This window comes from Manacus candei, unplaced genomic scaffold (assembly GCF_025592945.1).
Source record: "Manacus candei isolate 608988 ecotype Guabito, Panama unplaced genomic scaffold, ASM2559294v1 h1tg000023l, whole genome shotgun sequence".
Classification (NCBI taxonomy): Eukaryota; Metazoa; Chordata; class Aves; order Passeriformes; family Pipridae; genus Manacus; species Manacus candei.
In genome coordinates, this window is record NW_026138071.1 from 24,310,254 (window position 1) to 24,327,094 (window position 16,841).

The 16,841-nt window shown below is 41.6% G+C and overlaps 1 protein-coding gene across 4 annotated transcripts in view; it reads right to left on the minus strand.

Annotated features, from left to right (window-relative positions):
* The window catches only part of SPAG16 (sperm associated antigen 16), a 377,720-nt gene that overhangs the window by 126,134 nt on the left and 234,745 nt on the right, over positions 1-16,841 (minus strand). The gene's annotated exons all lie outside the window — the stretch shown is intronic.

Consider the following 16,841-nt stretch of genomic DNA (forward strand, 5'->3'; position numbering starts at 1 on the left):
AAAAGAAAAGCCTCCCTTGCTGGAGGGTTTGAATTAGAAGGTGTAATCTCTCCTTCCAAAAGACTGAGCTCTTGCTCTCAGGCAATGCCTCTTGATATTCCACACACACCATTCAAGTCTTCCTCAAGGAATTACAGGCACAAAATCAAAATTAATTATCTTTTGTCATCTTGCACATTAGGCCATAAGTGACCTACATAGTGCAGTAACATATGTCAGATGTCATCACTGATCTCTGGCTTGTTCTCCCAGTACAGGAGCCATCCAACCACAGTATCTCCTGCTATAAAACCTGAAGTCTTCAAGATGAGAAGACAGGGGTAGTAAAAAGAGATGCCTTTCTCTGTTTTCATAGAAGTCACTGGCTTCCTGGGTAACAGAACAAAATCCTTCCTATTAAAAGTGAACCCCAGCTTTGAACAGTGTAATCATATGCTGAAGAACAAGTTTTCACTGAAAGAAAACATTTGACTGACACTGGAATTGAAAGGCAGTTTGCTGCATTTTTCTGGAGAGATAAAAAAACCCAAACCCAAGATCTGAAATTCTACCATTCATCCTACTAGTACTTCCTTGCACTTATTCCAGCTTGAATCAGTCTCTGAGGAGTGGGGGAAACATAGGTTAATCATACCTCTGTCTTGCTTTTAGAGTTTATATCATCAGCTTAATTCTATTTTTATTTTCCCAATCCAAAAAAACTGAAATCACTCCTCCTCTGACATAAGACATTTGAATTCTCTTTTTCACTGACAAAACCTCCTACATTTTATCATCAGCACATTCAGCAGTAGATTCTCTCTGTTTGCAACAATCCCTTTCAGAAAGTTGTTAATGAGGTTCGACCATAGAGTAATTCTGGATGGACACTCCTCGATAACGCTCTGTGGTTCATATCACATCTCTGAACCACTTAGAACAGTCCCACAAAACAGCAGTTAAAGGGGATTAGATTGCTGCTGTAAATATCTCAGGGGTTAAGAGCAAGGAGGGAAAAGAGCTGTTGAGGCTGAAGAGCAGTGTTGACGCAGGAACATATGGGGATTCATTATCTGCAGATAAATTTCAGTTGGAAATTAGAAGACAGTTCTCAAACAATGAGATACAAAAACTTACTTGGCTCCAAGTACTGGGGATAAAACAGTTGTAAGAAGCTGCTTGAAAAACCTGGAAATAAATGACTTTCTCCTATATGTGATCTTTTGCCTGAACTTGCAGACCATGGAGGCTCTTTCCAATTTTGCTCATATGGCATTAGAACACAAATCTCTCATAAAGCCTAGTATTTAATGCTTCACAGAATTTCTTTTGTTTAAAAGAAGTCACCAAAATAAGGCAGCAGGCTACCTTGGCAAGCACCAATTTGTACCTTATTGTATTTTTCATTTACCTTTCTGTCTTGAAGTAGTTTCTGCTCTGAGGCCACAGATGCTACTGCAGTCAAACTAGAAAATTAGTATTAAACCCACAGAAAGATTGCAAGGCAACAAGAGGACAAGGCTGTGGACTATTAAAAGCACTATATTTAAAGAGCAAGCATACAATCCACTTTAAGCATAAAAAGGTTGCCACGGCACAGTTCTTGAGTCCTCCACAGTTGTCAACAGAGTTACAAGGGGGCAGAGTTCTAAAAATACCTCACTCAAAGACTTGGTATATTTGCAACTTATATATTAGAGATAGGTTGGATATCAGGGAAAGGTTCTTCCCCAGAGGGTGACGGGGCACTGAACAGGCTCCCCAGGGCAGTGGGCACAGCCCCAAGGCTGCCAGAGCTCAAGGAGCATTTGGACAATGCCCTCAGGGTGGGATTGTTGGGGTGTCTGTGCAGGGCCAGGAGCTGAACCTCATCCTTGTGGGTCCTTTCCAACTGAGGATATTCTGTTTTCTAAGTAATAAAACATGAGCCAATAAATGCTGATAAAAATAAAACTTAGATAATTATTGTCTAATTATAAATTCACCGCTGGAATAGAAACATGATTACACAATATTCCCTAAGACTGACAGACAAATGGAATGTGGCAAAGGGAACAGGATAGGAGACAAAGATAACCAAAAGCATATAGGCAGTCTAGCAAGAAAAAATGTCAAGGACACAACATCTACCTTGTGGCCCAGCAGCAATATCGATTGTACCCAGCCCATGGTAACAAACCAAGTGTCGCTGCATGCTTTGCATGTAAAAAGTAGCCCTTGTAAAATAACTGCTGCTGCTCAGCAGGATGTAGTATTTACCCTCAGACACTCTCAAATACCAATATACACACAGTAACCTTTCCACAAATACAGAAAAAGCATACTGTCACAAACCAATAAAAAAGAGAAAACCCCATGGATGCTGCGCCAGTGAATGAATGTTAACTTTCTGATTTCCCTTCTGGAAGTCAATTCAGTATAAAACCTCTGAAAAGGATTTTAATAAAAGTAATAATAATGATAATAAAAGCGAGACAAAGGCAATGGTTCTGTAAAGTGTTTCTCAATACTATCACTGAAACTTAATTTCCAAAGTGCCACTTTATTTTTATTCAATCCACAGCTCGTGTTTTCTTTATCAACACCAGGAAATCTGAGCTTGGTAGACATATATGCCATAAAAACAAAACTGGAAAGCTTACTATTTAGTTCTAATGTCCCAGAAAAAAACCCAAACAGTAATAAATACTCTGAGAATTTATATCAAGACAGCAGTGAGCTTCCAGCAGCAAGAGCTCAGCAGTCAGTTAATGACACTCCCTTTTGCACACACATTCTGCTTTTCAGTCCTTAATCATAAAATAATCTACCCTAACACCACCAGGACCCCTGCTCTCCTTCATGCAGTGTGGAACTGAACAGAGGGTCCCCAGCCAGCATCTGCCATTTCACTGAACTTCTTTAAGGTTCAAGATGAGCAGGGGCAAACACCTGGGACTTGTATCACAAGGGAGAGAGCAGGGGAGAAACAAGGAGCTTGATGTTGGGGGAGTTCTTAGGGAAAATTATGGTCCTTTGCTGCTACCCTGAAGGTCTCTCCCTATTACCCCACTGACAGAGGTAACTATCACAAACTGAAAAGGGAGAAACAGCAAAACACCAGAGCAGGACTCTGCAGCTGTAAAAAGGTCCATTTCCCCCACATTTAACCCATGGGGTCTATCCAGTCTCCTTGCATATGACACTCTAGCAGTATAAATTATGGAGAATACATTATTATTGTTGTCAACTGAGTCATCAGGTCTTGACTGAAATATTAATGGAGGAATTCTGAGTTCCACTCCCTTCTTGAGCTACTGCCCAATTACATTAATAACCATACATTCTTCCTCTGCAGGAAATACACAGATAATAGCAACATTCAAGGAAAAACAAAATATGGAGTGTTCTGAATTGTTGAGGTCTTTTTAAAAAAACCATTATTCCCACATGCACACACACATATAATTTTCCAGTTTGAAACCCAGAAATTAACATTAGAACCAGCAGTTAGAAACACCCCAGCATTATGTTATGGAGCCTATCAACCTCTCAGCTGCCACTGAACACAGGCATTAATTGCCTGCCTTGGACTGGAGTTACCTAAGAGACTTCAGAGACAGAAAACATTCATTTTCTAAAATGAAATCTGTTACTGTAGAGGAGCAGCCTGATCTTTGGAGCTACGGATCTGCAAAGTCATCCTGCTGGAAAAGTAGTTAAACAAGGTTTCAAAATTCAAATTATTTTTTTGTTCTTACTTCCACAGGATAAAAGCCCAAGATTCTGGAATTGATAGTGAAATTCTGCTGCAAATCCTCCCTACTGTGCATCCATATAGATACATGAATACAAGACAAGACAGGATGAAGACAAACATAATTAATGCTTCTTTGCACTGGAATTATTAAATTCAACCATTAAGTATGTAAAACAGCAGCTGAATCTTCCCATACTTATTTTAATTACCATTTCAGCAGCAACAAAATAAAACTCCCTAACTTGACAAGCCATACCCATACTGCAAGCACCTCTGGAGAAAATGCACAGCCCAAACCAGCTGAGCATCATTTTAAAACTACTCATGTTTTTTAAATTCTGCTGGTTTGGTTTTTTTTTCTGTATTTTGAATGCTTTGCTATACATGAACATCTGACATGAACAAACTTAATTTGCAAGTTCAAAAATCAAGATAACAAATCCATTAGGTCAAGCTGGGTCTAATATACTGGGCACAATAGGTAATTATTAGTCTGATAGGAGCTTTTAGATAACAACATCTGAGTGTGAGATTTATCTAAACAGTGTTCAGATAGGAGATTTATTTGTAATTTCTTGGTTCATTTAGAAATTAACTCAAAGAAATAATGTTCATTCAGAAGGACTATATTAAGAAAAGTGTTCAAACCATGAAGCACTCAACTGTGGAAATGTTCACTTCATTCTCTTTATTAAAAACAAACAAAGCCTCCCAACAGTTTTTCATGAAAGGTTTAATTGTATTTGGGGGGAAATGAAACTTCTGAGCTTACACAGGTAAGATTTGCTCAGCAAGTCAAACAATATGATGCTTAGGAAGCTCCCTTTGCTAGACTTGAAGCATCATGGTCAGTGTACTGGGATTACTGGCTGCTGCCTCACTTGGAAGGTCTAACCTGATGAATCTGGCCAAGGGCTTCCATTTTCACAGCAAAGTTCAAAATTAAAAGCATGAGCCCTGCTCAATTCCCTGCCTTATTCACAGCGTGGTCTGTCAGCCTGGCCCACCTGTGCTTGGCACGGCAAGGCCCCGGGGAGCTCCAAAGGGAATGTGTGGCACATCCAGCAGATCTACGGCTCTGCAGGCCCTTGGCACTGCAGGGGAACTGCCTGCATTGCTCCCTTGGAGGAGGTACACTGGAAACATCCAAAGGAATTTGGATCTCTTCATGAGAGCACAAGCTATAACAAGGCAATTTTCAAGAGGGAGTAAACTCATTTTCATGTGATATGACAGGTGAACACAAAAACTGGAGGAAAGAGCCCAAAAGCACCTACCCCTTCTACCTTTGCAAGACAGCTCCTTTCTTTTGCAGCCCATGCCAACTCACTTCAGCAGTTTCCTGAGGTCTGTGTGTGCCCCTTGCAAGGCCAGCCCAGCTGCTCTCAGCGAGAGCCGCTCTCTCTCCATCTGCCCCAGCCCGTCTCGTCCAGAGGGCAGCACTCCCAGCAAAGCAGAAAGGCATCCATCTCCCAGCCAGCCCCGGGGGCTCTGATGGGCATGTTATGGACAGGATCTGTACAGTAAGCACTGAACACATTGGGAAAACAATTCTACCATCTGTCACCACAGGTTTTACTTGATAAGCTCGAGCGCAGAACCTTCAGCACGAACTTTGCTTCTGTTCTCCTCTCTTGGATTGTATCCTGGGGGGGCAGAAATCATGTGGAGGAGGCTGTTTCTTAATGTCAGAGCAAGGGTAAGGCCAGGGCATTACTCAGATGTTCTGTAATCCTGTTTTTGGGGAATAAAATTAACCTGGGACCACCTCTGTGTGCCTTATTACACGAGCATTCACACAGAGGCAGGAACGTGCAGCAAAACTGAAGTGCATCATCTGTAGGGCTCTTTTTTAAAAGAAACCCACTTTATTCACTACATCTTCCTAAAGAAACAGAAAAGAATTTCTGATCTCTTTAAAATGCATGAACTTATGTAACAACTTTCATACCATGGAACATTACAAGCTTGAGAAACAGCATTTTTCTAAAGCTGGTAGGTAATAAAAATGAGGAAGGGAGCTCTGCCTGCCAGCTAAGCCCAACACCCCACTTTTCATCACAAACCAGCCTTCCTTTCACTTCAGTTAGTAACACCTGCTATTAAACATAGGGAAAAAATTTAATTACCTTGCTCTGGAGTATCCCTGAATTATCTCATTTCTGTAGGTCTGAACTTTCACCTAAAGATAGCATTAATATGTCTTTTGCACTGATCACAAAGTCATAGCATTATTTTTTAATTGGGAGGAAAAGTATGTTTCTAGGCCAAGACCTTGTATGCTAAATCTGTTCAAAGTGAACCTCTAAGGCTCTCCCAAAAAACACTAAAACCAGGAGTTTTTAGCAGAAATGCTGACAGATTATATTCCTGCCACCATAATATAACCTGACTCTAAGATAAATGTTTCATGAATTAAAAAAGTTGAAAAAAAGCTCCTCTGTTCAGCTTTGTTCTCAAGATGAAAGTGAATTATCTTTTTGTCTTCTAGTGACACTTGGATTTTTGTACTGCAGTCTGCAGAAAGCTGTAACCACAGGCAGTATTTAAACAGACATGACCGTGTGGGATTCTCTCCTCACTCAACTCCTGTAAGAGGCATCAAACTCCCAACTATATAAGGAGGAAGAAAGGTTTTATGGCAAGCAGACACCTCCCTGTACCTGCTTCTGTGAGGAGAAAGAAATGTCATCTCTGGTTGAAGAGATCACACTCGAGCACAGTCCCACCTGCACGGCCATGACAGACCATCCAGGGAAGGGGAGGGAGGAATTTCTTTTCTGGACCCATCATTCCTTTCAAAGAAAATAAATAGAAGACAAAGTCCCTCGGGGATATTGAAATTGTGTCAGTAACAGCAGAGCTGGACGTCACTGCCCTGGTTGATATTGGCAGGCGGCTTCATTAACAGAGGCCACCGTGTCTTACTGAACATTTGAAAGGCAGGTGAACAAACATCACCCTGCCTGCACCAAAAAAGCAACATTTGGGAACTGCATTTCTCCTGTCCAGTGTAACTCCCAGAGTTTAAATGTTCCAGCAAGGGAAGGGTCAGCAGCAGCAGGGCTGGCCAGGGAAATTCTGTGTGCCGAAGCCTGTTAACTGCAGACTTTGCAGTTTAAATTAACTTGGTATTCCAGTGCTTTGCAAAACATACCAACTATCTGCAGGAGAGCGATGCCTGAGTGACAGAAACCTGGTAGGGCTGCCTAACACTAAACATCATGGGCTCTATTGCTTTAAAGTAGAAAAGATCAAAAACATGAATTATAAATGAGCAGAAGTTGCTGGTGGAATATAACTGGAAAAGTTATGAGTGCAGTGCAAGTATAGGAAAAATATACAATAATTTCTGCTGGCTTTGAAAACTAAATTATATGAAGCCAGAATAAAACAATGAATACATAATTTAATTATATATAAGAAAAAGTGAGAGGACTACATGTGGAAATCCTTTCTTCTTATCTGACTATGACAAGTTGAGTATCAGTCTGAAGGACTTCGGTGCTCTTAAAACCTGAAGCTCAATTTTGGCCAAATACCAAACTATTGCTTACTGTGAATTCATACCAGAACAATGTTGTTTGTTTTTTTTTTTTTCCTAGCAGGAGAAAGGAAAAACTAAGGCTTTAACTGAAAAAGACAGTATAGAGAGAAAAGCAGCTACATACACAACTGTGATTACTAAATAAGACAAATGAGGTGGCCCAAAAGTTTCAAAAACAGAAAGGAAAAAGAAGAAGTTGAAGAATTTCTTCCCTTCAAAGAGTCAGCATAAATCAAGAGTAAGCCAATAAGATCAAAGTTATCACTTGTCTGACAGCCATTGGGAGAGTGTTTACTTCTCTTGGTATAAAGGAATTTGTAAGCCTGCTGCATTCACAGTGTGAATTTTGTTCTGGCAGTCACTCTGCATCAAATGCACCTCAGCCAAATTTCGAATGGCAGATGCACAGTGAAAACACCACAACGAGAACAGCAAAAAAGGGCAAACCTCGCCCAACGTGGCTGCAGTTCTCTTCCACCAGCCTGCAACTGCTGAACTGCTCTCCTGAAGTCAGGTTCTTCTTTGATTTCTATTTCCTCACTAACCAAAAGGAAGGGAATGACTAGTTCCCAATGTGGGGGGCTTGGCAAAGAAACCAGGATGTGAACAGAAAGGGAAGGCACACCACTTGCTCACCATGATCTCTTTTTCCCAGCTACTGCTGCTATGGGAATAACAGGATTGTTGACCTGAATAACCAGGATCAGAGAAGAGAATCCAGACTGTTTAGCTAGAAGCACTGAAGAAGTTATTCATTGGAAAAAGAAGTCACTGAAATAAGAAAAAAACCGAACTTTTAAAAAGTCAAAATTGAAAAAATAATAAATCACCAGTGTCTGAGGAGAAAACGTTGCAATCAGCTTTTACAAACACACTGTCTACAGATTCTCTACAGCAAATCCTGCTTACACCATCTACATATTCCAAGTGAAATGAGAAGAAAAAGATTGCAGGTGCCTATCAAAAATAATGCTAATGTTCTGTAATTTCAAATTCAGAGTTCTGTACTGACTCTACATCAAACGTACATCAATATTTTCGGAAATGAGATTTTCTAGAGAAAAGAGAAAGTAAAGCAGGAAGGTCTGCAAGCTATGGAAATAGTTCCATCTTTAGTAAGTCTGCTGGACATCTAAGTTCTATTCAGCTTTCCAAGCACAAATATAATTGCTGTCTGAGTATCTCATTAATATGACAGTTAGCTTCCTTTACATTTAGGAACAGGCAAAATTTGTCTCATAGACTTGCATGCTTCATATATTATGGGCCTTACATGTTTTTTGGGGTCTTGCTAAAATACAGATTCAGTGTGAAAAGGCATCATCCTTTATGTCACTGCCTTCCACAAGGAGGGATCACAAAACAAAACAGATCTGGGCCTTACTGAAGCTAAAGACAACATTATTCCCAGTTTCACTCCTGGAATGAGGACACTGGGTAATGCCTTGGCAAGAAAAAACTGCCACCTGATATCAAGCCTATGAATTTACCTTTGCCAATAAATATGCTCATGCTCAGAACAAAGCTGTGTAAATACACCCTTCTGAGTTTGGCCATACAAAGCATTCCCACTGGAAGCATCTTGCTGAATCTCAGTCTGAGGATTACCAGTGGTACTCTTTCATCATAGCACTGCTGCCAGTAAAAAGCTGTCTCCAGACTCGGTAGAAATGGAATTAGGTAAAACACCCATTTTGAAATTCCTACCTGCTTTACAGAGTTTATTGATCATTCCACAGAATAATTATTTTAATCATTAAAAATACACTGTAGTGGTTTAGCTTTGCTAAGCTTAATAATATTTCCCAATACACTTAATGGCTGAAATGACACAGGAATAAATATATTTTTTAATCCATCAATACTGGCTCTGTAACTGGTGACTGGACTTACAAGACCAGAGAGTACAGAACTATTTATGTCACCTTCAAAGCAGCACATGTAGGGGGCTGAAACCAGAAAATCTTTACTGGGAACATTCCACAACAAAACAAATGTCATAAAAAGTTATAAATACATAAATACATAGACCTTCACATGCAAGAAGATAAGTCAAATAAAACAAACTGAAAAAAATTATTCCAAAGCAAGAAGAACACTTCTCCCAGAATGTCTTTGTCAGGGGTGATAAAAACATTTAGCAAGTGAGAAGCAAGAACTCTTAATCTGTTTTAGCACCATTTTCCCAAGGTGTTCACATCATGGCACAAGACTGCAGAGATACTGAAGAGAAGCAAAACTCCTGGCAGCCTTTTCAGAGACCTCTTATAAAACTGCAGCATGATTACGTTACCTCTTAAATTAAAAAAAGTTTCTGACGAAGTTCAGCCTGTCAAGAGCTGCAAGAATTAGATCTGGGACCAAATGTATTGTGACTAAGCTCAACGCTGGATAAATATTAGATCCATTATTCAAACAACTCGCAGGACACCACGAGCTTGATTTTACAGCGACAGAAACTCCCTGTGAAATCTCCTTCCCAGGATTTTTCCCCAGCAAGGGTTGTGGCTTGGGCCCCTGTCTGAGCAGCAAGGAACTGTAAACAGCAGGGTCCCACTGAAGGAGCTGGATCATGTGTGCAGCCTCAGACAAAGCAATGCCAGCCTTGGGGCTGGTGAGTTATTAACAGCAGCCTGCTCTGTAATTGTCGCCGAACTAATCTCATTGACACATACAAGTTAGGAAATAGAGGGCTCATTAACAAAGCCTCCAGCCTTTATTAGATCATATAAATAACCAAGAGTGCCTGCAAAAGATCGATTACAGCCTTTAAACGTTTACAGAATCAGTGTTTAATTAAGACAATTTTAATATGCAAATCAAGCCTAATTATCATCATTTGTTAATGTTAGGCTGCCTGGGTTCTAAACAGCTTCGGCTGCAAATATGGTAACATGATCATATTTCTGCTGCCTTTTTTTTTTTCCTCAGAAGAACTGCAGAGGAAATGATCAAGTTGTGCTTCCAGTGTGTACAAAGGCTTTCAAACCCGAGTTTCCATTTCCTGTTTGGAGATGAAGGTAAAAAAGTGCTCAGTGTAGCAGAAAATCTAGTGCAAATATTATGCATTTCTTCACCCACTATTTTGTAGAGTGCTTTAATTAATGTATTTCCTTCAAAGCACCCAACCCCTCCGGGAGCTCCTTCTGATGAAAATCTGCCCCTGTTCAATGCAGTGATCGAATGGGTGGCTTTCTAACACAGGCCATTGGCACTCAGAAGCTGATATTGGGACTTTTTTCCTTCCTCACTCCTCTTCCCTGGCAGTGGTAACCCTCCAATGGTGGGAAGCCACAGCATTATGGCAAAGCCCCTGGAAATTCCAGTGTAAAAAAACCAGGAGAACAGCACAGCCTTCAGCAACGTGATGGGAGGAGCAGGCAGGGAGGAATACAGAGCAGCAAGGGAGAAAACAAACGTCTGTTTGTTTCTTGAAAAGGCAAATTAAAGCCTCGAAGCCCCAGTGAATTTGTTTTGGGAAAGAGGGTGGGGCAGCTGCAAAACAATCCTGGTAAAAATAATTCCCTTTTCCTGACACTGCTGCTCTCCTGCCACCAGGATGAGCCACATAGATGAAAATGAAGGAAGAGAACCACTCACTGGTGGGCACTATTGATTTGTCACTGAATGCTTTACACACTGACAGTGGGGGAAATACAAAATGCTCCTGTTTGCAACATTTTATAATATGGAAGGTCACTTCTTTGTTTTTCTTTGCCATTAAGTTTTCTTTCCTCATATTCCCAACACTTCGGAGCCTGTAGTTGCCAAGCCCTCAGCTGGTTGAGGGCAAAAGGAAAACTTTCTGCTTTTACTCGTTCTGTAATATATTCGGTATTTCTAAGGAGAAGAAGTCCTCACAGAAAGAAAAAAAGGACATGCAGTTACTGCAGGCCATGAGTCTTTCAAGACAGAATGAATAAAACAGTAAAAATCAGAGGAGGAATAAAATACAAGAGGTAACTTGAAAAGCCCAGTTCAAATGGGAGCAGAGTGGCTTTCATCAGTCTTGAGTGGCTCGTGGATGAACAGACTTCACCCAGGAACTGCACTGGGTACAGCCAGGGCTGGGCAGAGATCTGTCAGGCAGTCACCTCCCAGCTCCTTTTTCGAAGGTGCTCTCTGGAGGCAGCCTTGGAGAATGGGGCATGTTCAATAAGATCTGGGCCTGCCATTGCTGACACAGCATGTCCACATGGCAGGTGAGATAGGCTGAGGGACAAAAATGATGGTGAATATCTGAACCTGAGGAAACCACAGGAATTTGAACTGAGTCATGAGGGAATGGCCTGAAGTTGTATCAGAGATGTTTAGATTGGATCTTAGAAAAAGGTTCTTCTCCCAGAGGGTGGTTGGGCACTGAACAGGCTCCCCAGGGCAGTGGGGACGGCCCCAAGGCTGACAGAGCTCAAGGAGTGTTTGGATGATGCTCTCAGGCACACGGTGTGACTCTCGGGGATGATCTTCTGCAGGGCCAGGAGTTGGGCTCAATGATCCTTGTGGGTGCTTTCCAACTCTGCAGATTCTGTGTGATTTTCTGTATGGAAGTCAGCACTGAAAAGTTTAATCTTCCTAAAGGTCTCTAGTAACTTTTATGAAAGATGTTGACACTTTCTTACTTATCCTTCACTAGATAAAATGGCCAGGATTTTCACAGAGCCTATGGAGGCTGGAATTTCAGTGGAACTTTGCATAATGAGTGAAACAAGCATACATCGAGGAAATACCTGCAAATCCAAGAGCAGGGGAGAAAGACTGGAAATCAAATGCAAACTTGGGCACATCTAGTAGGCTTAGTGCTTAGGTTTTGTGCTCAGACACACCACAGAGCTGTTCTATCAGGACTAGGACAGGGAAGGGAAGAAAGGAGCAGTACTTCACAAGTTCAGGTCATGCCAACATTTGCTGCAGCGCTGCAATGCTGCCTTGGCTGGTTTTTCTTAGGGGATGTTTCCCTTAAATGGGAAGTCAACAGCCCTGCTGCATTTCACACAACAGTAACTGGTGGGCTAATTCACAGTCATTTTCCTGGTCACCTCCATGATACTCAGTAACACTGGGTAAGAGACACTCCTCTCTATTCCAGAGGAAACTTCCCAGACCATGGGAAGTGCTGTGCCCTGGGACACCTGCTCTGGTTTTCCAATCCATTTCCATACAAAACCAGCTACTTCTGAGGAAAGTTCTCTTATGGAACAGGTAGCTATGCTGTCCATAAGTATTAGTTCCTGTTCTCAAGTATAAACTGCTATTCATATCAAAAAGACATGGAATATATTTTGACATGTCTTATGGTCTCATTATATGCAGACAAATGACCATTCACTTTTGTATCCTGCTAAAGGTGATGGAAAGGTAAAAAATTCTCCAACTCCCTTCTGTCTCAGCAAGATGAAACAGTACCTGAGTCAGACACAGATCTGATAACTTCCCATGATACATAGATATAACTCACAGTAGATATTACTGTCAAAAACCAGAGAGTTTTAAAAATTAATTCAGAAAAATTGTGCATTAGACATGCACATCAACAACTCTGCTCCATAACAATGTTCAGGCATCTTCCGAATTAAATGCTGCTTCTTATGTAGAGATCTTCTCTGGGTTCAATCACTTGAACATCCCAGTTCAAGAACACTGGTACAAGAACTGTCATAAATAAAAAGTACTACTTAAACAGCATTTACAGCCTGGAACAGGTTAAGCATCTCTTGAATTCTTACTCTCCAACAACAATGGAATTAGTGCCCATTTTACAGTGTGGAGAAAGGGAAGTCCGCTGGTGTATGTAGCTGAAAGCTGTTGGAGGAACCCTGACACTCTGTTTAAGCAGAGCAGGGCAACCCCAAATTTCATTCCATTCCTCAGATACACTGAGCACTCAGCACAACTATTGGACTATTATGTGTGTTTTGCAGGTGAAAATTTTCAACACATGATTTTGATTAGTAAAGAATGAAATACAACTTAAGCTGTGTCTTTTCATAAGACAAAAAATTATATACTTTTTCAAATGATAAGTGCCTTCTTTGATAAAATTCTTTCTTATGGGTTTCATTATAAATCCCCAACATACTATTTTCATTTTGGCTCGTTCTCCTTTTTTGTCTCCCTCATCACTAGGGTCAGCATACACAGTTATTTCTTGATCTGGGAAGCAAAGCTCTTTAATTAATTTTACTGGCTTTGTAATTTTTCAGTTGAAGCCAGATCTTTTCTGATTATTGGAAGGCAGACAAGTAAAGATACTTTTTTTAAAGCTAGAAAAAATTTAACGTAACAAAAACACTTAACAAAAAGAAGCTCAAAAGGAAAACGCATAAACCACTTTAAATGCAGATGACCTATAACTTGTATTCCACCCCTGCAAATTTTCAAATAAAACTCTAAAATCCCAAGGTGCAGGGAATTCTCAGGATGCCCTGGGCAGCCCTGCAGGAGGAGCTGAGGCTGGGCTGGCTGTGGGGTCCCTGGCGTGGCCGGGCCCTGCCCTCTGCACCAGCTGTGCTGTTTTACAGCGGGGTCACTGCAACGACACGGCAGAGCTGGGGGCCAAGCTCCAAAATAAATTCATGCCCTCACATGTCTTCAAGCCACATGTGGAGGACCTCTTATCCACAGTTAGGAATATATGGCCAGAGGAGCCCCTCGGGTCTCCTCAGGATGTACATCTACCCACGGTACATGACAAGATGGCACAAGAGGTATTGCACTATGAGATACCACGTTGTGTTCATTTTCTTTTCAGTGAACTGAACTGCAAATAAATGACCCAGAAACCAGCAGGAAATGAGGACATATCACCAACAGGGTTTTATAAATATTATTTGTTAGAAGACGTAACTCTCTTGACAATATATGACCCATGACTAATTTCAGGGGGTCAAGGTGATCTTTGCCCTCCTCTGTGTAGAGTATTATTCTTCTCTAGAGAAGTTCAGAGGTTAATGAATAAAGTGCCAGCAAAGAAGAAATGAGACTAAGCAAGAAAATGCTCGTTCTCAGTCTCTGCTATAAATAATGCTCTCATTAAAATTCTGCCTTGGAAGAAAGGCAAGTCCATTAGTCTAGGAGCTAATTTTTACTGGCTCCTTAGATGTATGCATATTAAAAATTCAGCTTTTATAATTGCCAGCCATCAACCACCTAGTCAGTGCTGTTCTTGGAGTTTTTAATTATTTACTTCATTTGCATAGACACTCCAATTTATGATCAACCATTTAGTTATCAAGGGACAGTTTTAGTAATTCCTCTTTTATGTTTTTATTTATTCCTTCTGTATCCCTTGCAGGAGGGCTGAGAGGACCTTGCCCAAGGTGTGTGGCAGTGGGATGGGCTCAACCTGGCACCTGCAGCCTTCCTACACTATGGCCACACTACGTGGAAGCTCCTGAACACCTGTGTCCCACCTCAGAGCATCACAGCAGGGTGCAAGGACAGCCCTCCTACCCGCTGCCTTCACCTCCTCTTCCTCAGCTGTTGCTGAAGGTCCTTGCCTTGTACCTTGGCCTCAAAAGGGGAGGGAGGAGCTCACACCTGGGAACTGCCTCTTTGCTACAAGTGCTCTGGCCCTTTGCCCCAGAGCTGTTCCCCTTTGGGTTTTCAGTCTGGGTTCTCCTCCTCCCACAACCTTGCTCTGCTGACTGAAGATAAAACTGCTGCAAAATCCCCTCCAGTACTGCCCTTCCTCAGTACCAACAGGTCCCAGCCTCTACTTCTGAGCAAACAGGACACCTTTCTCCTCAAAATGCTGTCTGTCCAGTTCCTTGGACACACGAAGAGGACAAAAATCCTGGGATGGCTCAGGCTGTGAAACGAGTGAGTTCTGCAGTCGCACAGGAGCCCACCCATCCCATGGCTCCCCCTGAGCAGCCAGGCTGCATTCCTGCTGCCAAGGCACTCTTCTGCTGGACATGGGCCCCCCCCAGGGCACCACTGGCCCAAAGCCAGCACTGAATCTTGAAAAGCCACCCAATTTTTCGTTCCTCCTCAGAAACAACTGAATTATCGAACGCCAGACGTGCCGTTCCTCTTCAGCGTCCAACGGCAGCTCCGGCAACAATGGGAGTGATTGATTTGTAATCCCTGGTATCATTGTGTCCTCCCTGGGCACCATCTCTGATGGCGTTTTGCAGACAGGATACCAGACAGCAAATGCGAAGGGAGCGGAGCAGCCTTGCCTGGCAGGAAGGGAATTGATTACCAATCCCTCTTTCTGCCAGGCAGAATTTCTTTGCTGCAATTCATACTTTTCAATGGGCTGTCTACAGACAGCCTCCAGAAGGCTTTGGGGGAAGTGAGGGCAATGACACCAGAGATTACAAATCAATCACTATTATAGAGCCTTTTATTCGGTAGAAGCTTCCGAGCACAAAACAGATACCAAAAATACATAATACGTCCTGACTCTTTGTTTGCTGTTTCCTTTCCTTTAGCCCTTTTATGCCCTGTTTTCCTCCTGACACCACTTTCTTTTCTTTTCCTGCTTTCACTTCCATCTTTCTTACTACTAAGTTTTCATTTATACTTGATTTTATCTTTCTATCATCTTTCTCACTCCTAGCCCACACCACCCATAGTTACCAGATAGGGAAGTAAAACACGACCTATGCACTCTATGCTGTCATCTTACCTCTTGTTCCCTCCCAGATCCCTCCTCTCGAAAATGGGACAGTAACACTGACAGAGAATGGAGCAAGGTCTCACTAATTTATGTTTTCTTGAAGCCATTACTTAGATCATTCTCCCTGCTTTTGGTCATAGCATTATGTCAGGTTTAGCAGAACAGGATCCACAGAATAAGGAAAAAAGGTAGCAGAGAGCCTGGCAAAAGTTGATTGTAGTCCCTCAGCCACAGTATAAAACCTCCAGAGAAAGCTCCCCATCCATCAGGAAACACCCACACTGCTGGGGATGGAATGTGTGACACTTCCCATCAGGGCATTAATTTTGTAAGGGATGTTGTGGGTGCTGCCAGAAGGAATCAGAACATTGTTATTCCATGAGACCAGTCCTGAACACCCAGCACACAGCTCTGATTTCACTCACACTCATGCTTTCTTTCATGTTTTAATTCACGTCCTGTTATTAATAGAAGTGCTGTCAACTAGAACAAGTGAGGTAGGTTTTGACAACATAGGTTTTTTGGGGGGGAAATAGACCTTTTTGAATAATAAGCCCAATCATGGAACAGGTCAGTTTAAATAAATCAACTGACACAAATCTGTAAAATAAATATCAGCAGTGTCAAAAACCAGCTTCTAAAAATATTTGGCTTACTGAATCAAAACAACTTTCTATTCTAAAATATCAGTAAATTTACAGTTAAGTATATTTTTAGAAACTGAAAAATAGATCAAAATTGTCACAGGGGAATATCTAAAATTCTGTAGATATCACAGTTTGGTTTTGCAGAATAGAGATTTTATCCACCTACTGATACACAGAAAGTTTTAAAAGTATTGAGTTTTCATCCTAATCTCCCTGAGTGCAGGACACAGCTCATGTCAGTCACCCTCCACAGTCAGATGGATGACCAGAGCCAGAGAGCAGCACTTTCCCAATAACCCCAGGGCA